The sequence below is a fragment of the Podarcis vaucheri genome (assembly GCF_965113315.1).
Source record: "Podarcis vaucheri genome assembly, chromosome: 2".
NCBI lineage: Eukaryota > Metazoa > Chordata > Lepidosauria > Squamata > Lacertidae > Podarcis > Podarcis vaucheri.
The window spans coordinates 5,801,022-5,808,175 of NC_138760.1; positions in this window are offsets into that span (position 1 = coordinate 5,801,022).

A 7,154-nucleotide genomic window follows, 5' to 3' on the forward strand; every position below is an offset into this window, starting at 1 on the left:
TAGTGAGAGGCAGAATGTGCAATGCCTAATGGACTTGATTGGCATCAATTTTGCAGGACACGTGTATCCAGATGTGTCCATGTGAGTGGTAGCAAGAGAAAGTACAGGTACAAACCAGTTTTATCATAGCTTTCCAATAGGTATTTGATTTGTGACAGTGATGTATCTGTCACTTGACTGTACCGCTTCACACTGCAAATGAGGGATTGGTTCTCCAAACACTTCCCCATGTGCAGAGGCGCTGTCTTGTGCCCAAGATTGAAGGGACCTGGCACTCGGTGCTCACAGGTGACACCTGGCGTATGTCATGTGTGCAATGTCATGTGCACGATGTCACATCGCTGGGAAGAGACCAAGAGTGGAGCCCGGCGCGGCTTCAGTGGCTGGCGGCTCCTCCTTTCTCGTGCTCAGGAGGAGTCCACGCCATGCTCAGCTCCATGCTCAGCCTCCTCTGCCCCCTCCACATTGAGAGGGCCTGGCCCCCTGACAACAGATATTGAGCAGCCTGAAGACACGTCAGCCTTATAGGCACAACTATTCCATGCTAATTTGCAGAAGACAAAATCATTGCAATCACAAAATCAATGAATGTTTTGAGGTTTCTCTCAGAAGTCTTCTTTTGTTAGTAACTTCTTCACTGGGGCTAAATTGTTGGCCATGGCTAGTGATTTCCCATGTTGAAGGAAAATGACATCAGCCATAGACTTTGGATTTTGGGACGGGGGGAACCTTGTCAAGGATCTTTGGTCCCAAGAGTGCCAATAAAGACTTGCAATCCATTTCAATAGTACAATTTAGACAGGTCTAAGCTGTTCACATGACCTGGCTGTAACTGCACAAGCTTTCCTGATCGAATGGAGCTTTTTGCTGCTCTGTTTCTGTTAGACTTATTGATATAAATGCAGCTGATCCATGGATATATCCTGACTGCTTTTTGCATGGCTATTGCCCCAGCCCCTAGGCTGATGCATCAGCTGCCACTGTGGTTGGGAAATCTAGTGTGCTAGAATAAGCTACCATAAATCTTCTCCATCATATTAAGGGGATTTTGGTGCGGGCTCTTCCATAGAAGCATATTAAGCAGATCACATCGGATGAGTGAAATTTGGTATGGATTTATCAACGTTAAGTTGTGGGACTGAAGAACTTACTTGAAGTAGGAATATCCCTGGGTTCTGCAAGTCAGCAATGCTATCAGTTTGTCTGGAATAGAGCAGACTGAATTCCTTGTTTGCAGATTATGTGTCCTATAAATGTTACATGTTCTTTTCCAAATTTACATTTTTTAAAATCATTTTTATTTTTAGGTAACAAATACTACATGAAAATGAACATCAAAAACATAGAGCAGGAGGTATAGAGGCCCAGAGATTTTCACAGCATTGCCTAGCAATCATGTTTGTTTTTCTTCTAGATCTCAAGTTTGCCCAGAATCACTTATGTTCAGTTCACAACTGCAGAGCACTGAGAATTCACACTTCTCGTTCAAGTTCAGGCCAGGCTGCTGGAGACATTTCAAACCTGCATGCAGCCAATCATGGTGCTCTTCATTACTGGCAGCTCCCCAGACACAATCTCAGCGATAATCTTGTGAAAATGTTTAGATGCTGATGAAATACCAAATGGAAGTCAAGTGGGCTGGGACCTTCCAAATGGAGAGACGAGTCCCCAGATTCTTTGGCAAGAGGGCCTTGCCAGAATCCTGCTGTAGCATCTAACTTTGAAAATATTTTGGCTTGTGGTAGCTGTGTGCTAATATCTGTTCAGCTGCAGGAAGAATCTCCCTCACACCCCCCACACTTTTATTTGAGTTTTGCATGATTCACACCAATCCAAAACTTGCCATTGGGCCGTGGCACACCATCAGTACCTTCACAACCAGCCCATAGGTTCCTTCACTGGAGATATTGTGTTGCAATCACTTGCGGCTCTTCACTCAGTGGAAGTTCTTGGACCTAGTAGAGTGTCAGAGATGAGTTGTGAGTGCTAGCGGAGATAAGAATCCGGGAATCCAGTCATATTTACAAAGATTTATTGCTATTTACAGTCAGCGTTGAAAGCCCGTTCCAATCATGGCAGGTCAGTTGCCTCGACTAAATTTGCTCTCGGTTTTCCCCAGCATAGCCACTTCCGAAGCCCAACTCCCCTCTTTCCTCTCTTATGAGATTGGCTTGGCCCCGGAAGTGCCTCCTGACAGGTTTTCGTCACCCTCCTCGTTCGAGGAAGTACAACTACTAATTAAGGGATGTTTGTCTTGATATGTTCCCATTCTCTCCCCCTTCTATGCCACCCATTCCCTGACACAGAGTGAGAAGAAAGTGGGTGAGGAGAAAGGCGGGTGTTTTGTTTTGTTTTGTTTTGGTTGCTTCCTACCTCCCCACTGTAGCCCCCTAGTCAAACCCCGCCATTCCCATGGTATAGCCCAGAGGGCTAGGAAACCCTTTGGAACAGGGTGGGAGGTGGCACAGGAAGCTGCTGGAGAAAGGAAGAGCATGCAGAAATCTCCCTCCCACCTCCTCCTTCCATGTCTGGAAGCCTCCACTGGAGCAAAAAGCCATCTATGAATGAAGGCAGCAGCTGGATACATATCAATATCCTCATATATTTTCTATCTTTTAGCTGCTCCTTTTGTTAGGTCTTCTGTGCAACAGAGTAGGAACCGTGAAGCACCAGAACTGTATGATCCTAGCAAGGGGTGGCTGTTGCCAATTGGGACTGGTGGAAGGGAAGGCAGGGAGTCCAACAGTAGGTGGAGCCAGAGAGCCAATGACAGGCAGAACCTACCACAGCAAGCCCGCAACTTAAGCGCATTTAACTTGTGTGTATTCGGCTTCACGTGTGTGGCAAAAAATAAAATAACAGCAAAAAGGTGAACCCAATGAGTTTTGACTATACATGATTGGCTGTGGCACAATCCCCAGTGTGAGTTGCATGCCTTCTGTAGTTACAGTTTTGTCTCCATTCTCCTCCCCGATGAGTTCAACAAGTGAGGACGAAGCTGACAGGCCGTTCCACCTCCCTGGATTGGTTATAAGTGAGGCAGGCACAGCTTCAACCTGAAAAACCAAAGGAACTGACGGTGCACATCTCCCTCGGGAACAAGGCTGGGAGGAGACCAGCAGCGCCTCCTGTTCACTGAGAGGCTGCTGCAGATGTGGAATTGGGGACGGGGCTGCCAAGGAGGCAGCAGATTGGGCCTCCAAGGAGTGTCCTGCATCCATTGCTGCCACTGCGGCAGCAACAGTGGCCGACACCTTCTTTGGAGACTGGATCTGCTGCTTCTGTGGATCCTGCCGCCTGAGGCAGTCGCCTCACCTTGCCTTCATGGGTGGGCCGGTCCTGCGAAGCTGGCACACAGACATTTCCCTCATGGCTGCAATTCTGCTTTGCATTTCAGGCATCCCAATATATGTGCAAAGAAGAAGACTCTGCTTTGGTGAGGTAGCCCAATCCACTCATGCTAAAATGGCCATATTTGTGAAATATGGTTGTATAAAGTATTACAGGCTCCCAGTTTTCCAAACCTTTCTTTTCACATCATGCTTTCCTTCTTTGACAGAACTTTAGACTGGAAGTGTTTATCTGCGTTTCTGGCACTATTACCCCAATCTATTTTTTCAGGCAATCTCCCTCACCATGACAACTGCATACTTTTTGTTGTGATCTATTTTGTATTATTATTCTTACTACTAGTTTTTTGTTTGGCTTTGTGTTCCTTGGCTCCTGTGCTAGAGTGTGCACCTAGCTTTCAAACAAACAAACAAACAAACAAACAAACAAACAAGGCAATATTCAAATATTTGTTCTCCCAACATTGAGGCTGTGCACCTTCCTGCCCCCCCTTTTTACATGCTGACAGGATTGATTGATTGATTGATTGATTGAATGAATCTTTATTTGCATCAGCCATTGGCCATAGAAATAAATCAACAATACAATATACAAAAAATAGAAATAAAAAATCAATTATTTTGGTACCTCGGGTTATAGACACTTCAGGTTACATATGCTTCAGGTTACAGATTCCGCTAACCCAGAAATAGTACCTCGGGTTAAGAACTTTGCTTCAGGATGAGAACAGAAATTGTGCTCCAGCGGTGTGGCGTCAGCGGGAGGCCCCATTAGCTAAAGTGGTGCTTCAGGTTAAGAACAGTTTCAGGTTAAGAACGGACCTCTGGAATTAATTAAGATCTTAACCCGAGGTACCACTGTATATAAAAAACATTTTATGGTTTTGAATCAATAGTCAAATAGTGGAGACTGACAGGATTGAAGAGGGGCTTACAAGGGCATCACGCAACGGCTGCATCATGGCTGATCCTGCGTCAAGTGCTCCCACAAAAAGTGGCTGTGTATTTATAGTTGCGCACTGACAATAGGAAAGGCTGTTGCTAGGCTTCCGACCGCTCTAGATTAATTTAAATGTAGCCACCCTGCCCTTTGTGTTGTATTGCACGCTGAGCGGCATCAGAGAAGGGCGACCAAAGTGATCAAGGAGCCTGAAGTAACTCCTGCACAAGGAAGGATTGCAACATTTGGAGCTGTTTATCCTGGAAAAAAGGCAAATCAGGGAGTAGTGATAAAATAGGGTGCCCATTTATGCATTGCCCGCCAAGGAGGATTTTCATCACACCCAAAATGGAAATATAATACATTTCACCATAGCAGGGAAGGCAACAACCAGGAGATTTCTGTAGGGTTGCCATATGACCAGGAATTCCCAGACATGCCCTCTTTTGGGGGTCCTACATGTCCATCTGGGGGGGGGATTATACATTTAAGCAAATGTCCTGGATTTGCGGTTTTTAATTTTGTGCTCTGGCATGGGTGACCTGGGCTCGGGGTTGGCAGCGGTGGAGGGGCTGTCAGGAGGCGATTGCTCTAAAAAAGCTCAACAACTTTTTGTGTCCAGATTTTTACCTCTACAGCAAGCCTAGCTTTGTGTGCCTGCTCAGTCTCTTGACTGGGTGCTGCTAAGCATAACAACAACAACAACAACAACAACTTATGTCCCTGCCCATCTGACTGGGTTACCCCAGCCACTCTGAGCAGCTTATTATATATATATATGAGCAACTTTGGCCTGTCCGGCTCTCCTTTTAAATGGTTCTTTCCCTTTAAACCAAACTTGGACTGGACAGTCCCCAGATAGAGGATGTTCAAATAGAGGAGTGTCTTCTGTTAAGTAGAGTACATGACTACCCTAGGACAGAAGACGTGTATAAAACTAAGCATGGTGCAGAGAAAGTGGACAGTGAGCTTTTCTCCCTTTTGCACAATAGTACAGTGGTACCTCGTGTTACAGATGCTCCAGGTTACAAACGCTTCAGGTTACAGACTCCGCTAACCCGGAAGTAGTACCTCAGGTTAAGAACTTTACCTCAGGATGAGAACAGAAATCGCATGGCAGGAGCAGCAGGAGGCCCTATTAGCTAAAGTGGTACCTCAGGTTAAGAACAGTTTCAGGTTAAGAACGGACCTCCAGAACGAATTAAGTTCTTAACCAGAGGTACCACTGTAGAACCCCGTTTGTCCAAGGCTATTGGGATCCTGGAAGTTGTGAGTCGAGGCCCCGCTCCCCATTTGGTGATGAAATAAGACACATGGACACAAGTATTTAGGTTAATGGGCTGAAAAAGGCCACAACTTTATTGGTTACAGAATGTGAGTGGTATTGGCTTAGGCATTGGATTCGAACAGACTATACTTGAGTCCTGCCCGCTCTGCAGGGAGTCACACGAGGGTTAACAACCTGTATAGGGGAGCTTGCTGATGCAAATCAACTGGAAGCTTTCCCCTAGAGCAGCGGTTCTCAACCCGTGGGTCCACAGATGTTGCTGGACTACAACTCCCATCATCCCTGAGCTCTGGCCTTGCTAGCTAGGGGTGATGGGAGTTGTAGTTCAACAACATCTGGGGACCCACAGGTTGAGAAAGGCTGCCCTAGAGTTACCGGGGGGTCGTGCCATGGCCCTAGCCACCACCTGGGCATTGGACAGGAACCACGATCCAGTCCGTGGAAGCTGTAAAAGCAAGGGAGAGCTCGTGGGCCCACGGCCGTTTAAATCCGGCTAAACCACACCTCCAGCCATCTGGATTGGCTGGCTGAGGGGCATAACATGGGCTCAGGGCTCCCATGGCGCAGGGGGCCTAGCCACGCCCCCCTGTGAGTGCAGGAAGCGATTCCCGCTTATAACCCCGGGAAGAGGAGAGGTTATATAGGACAGATAAAAGGAAGTCCTTCTTCACACAAGCACATTGTTAGAACTGTGGCGTTCCCAATGGAAAGATGCAGTGCGGGCTATTAGTCTGGATAGTTTTTAAAAGAAGAGCAGACCAATTCACAGAGGAGAGGGCTGTGAGTGGCTATTTGTCATGATGGCTCATGCCTCTGAATTGGGGATCCAGATTGGGGAAATACAGTCATACCTCATGTTACGTCCGCTTCATGTTACATTCTTTCAGGTTACGTCCCGCGGCGACCTGGAAGTACCGGAAAGGGTTAATTCCGGGTTTTGCTGCTCGTGCATGCGCACACGCGCAAAATGACATCACGTGCATGCGCAGAAGCGGCGAATCGCAACCTGCGCATGCGCAGATGCGCCACTGTGGGTTGCATTCCTTTCATGTTGTGAACAGGCCTCTGGAACGGATCCCACTTGCAACCAGAGGTACCACTGTACTCCTGTTTTCAAGTCTTGTTTGTGGCCCGTCTTTCATAATTTCCCGATTATAATGCATTTTGGTATGTTTTTCTTTTCACTAACATACACAATTTTATGTGCACTCTGCCACAGCATGTGCATCTCTGTACACATTTCTTGGCTGGAGAACTGCATTGCAAAATTCTGAAATATGAAAATTTTGAGGGATGACTGTTTCAGTTCTTGTGTTTTTTCAAAAAGCATAAATTTGAGAGATTCATGTTTAAATGACGGCTAATTTTCTCCCCTATCCATCCGCCCTGGTCAGTGTGATAAGACGATTTTCATTAATTTAAAACACATAATTTTCTGATGCACATTAATCAAGGCTGGATTTCTAGATATCATCACTAGATGTAAATCCCCATTTCACATACTGATAAGTATTCCTTGGGGGTGAAAATAGGGGTTGTAATCAGGAACATTTCAGCCTAAAATGATTTTAGAACA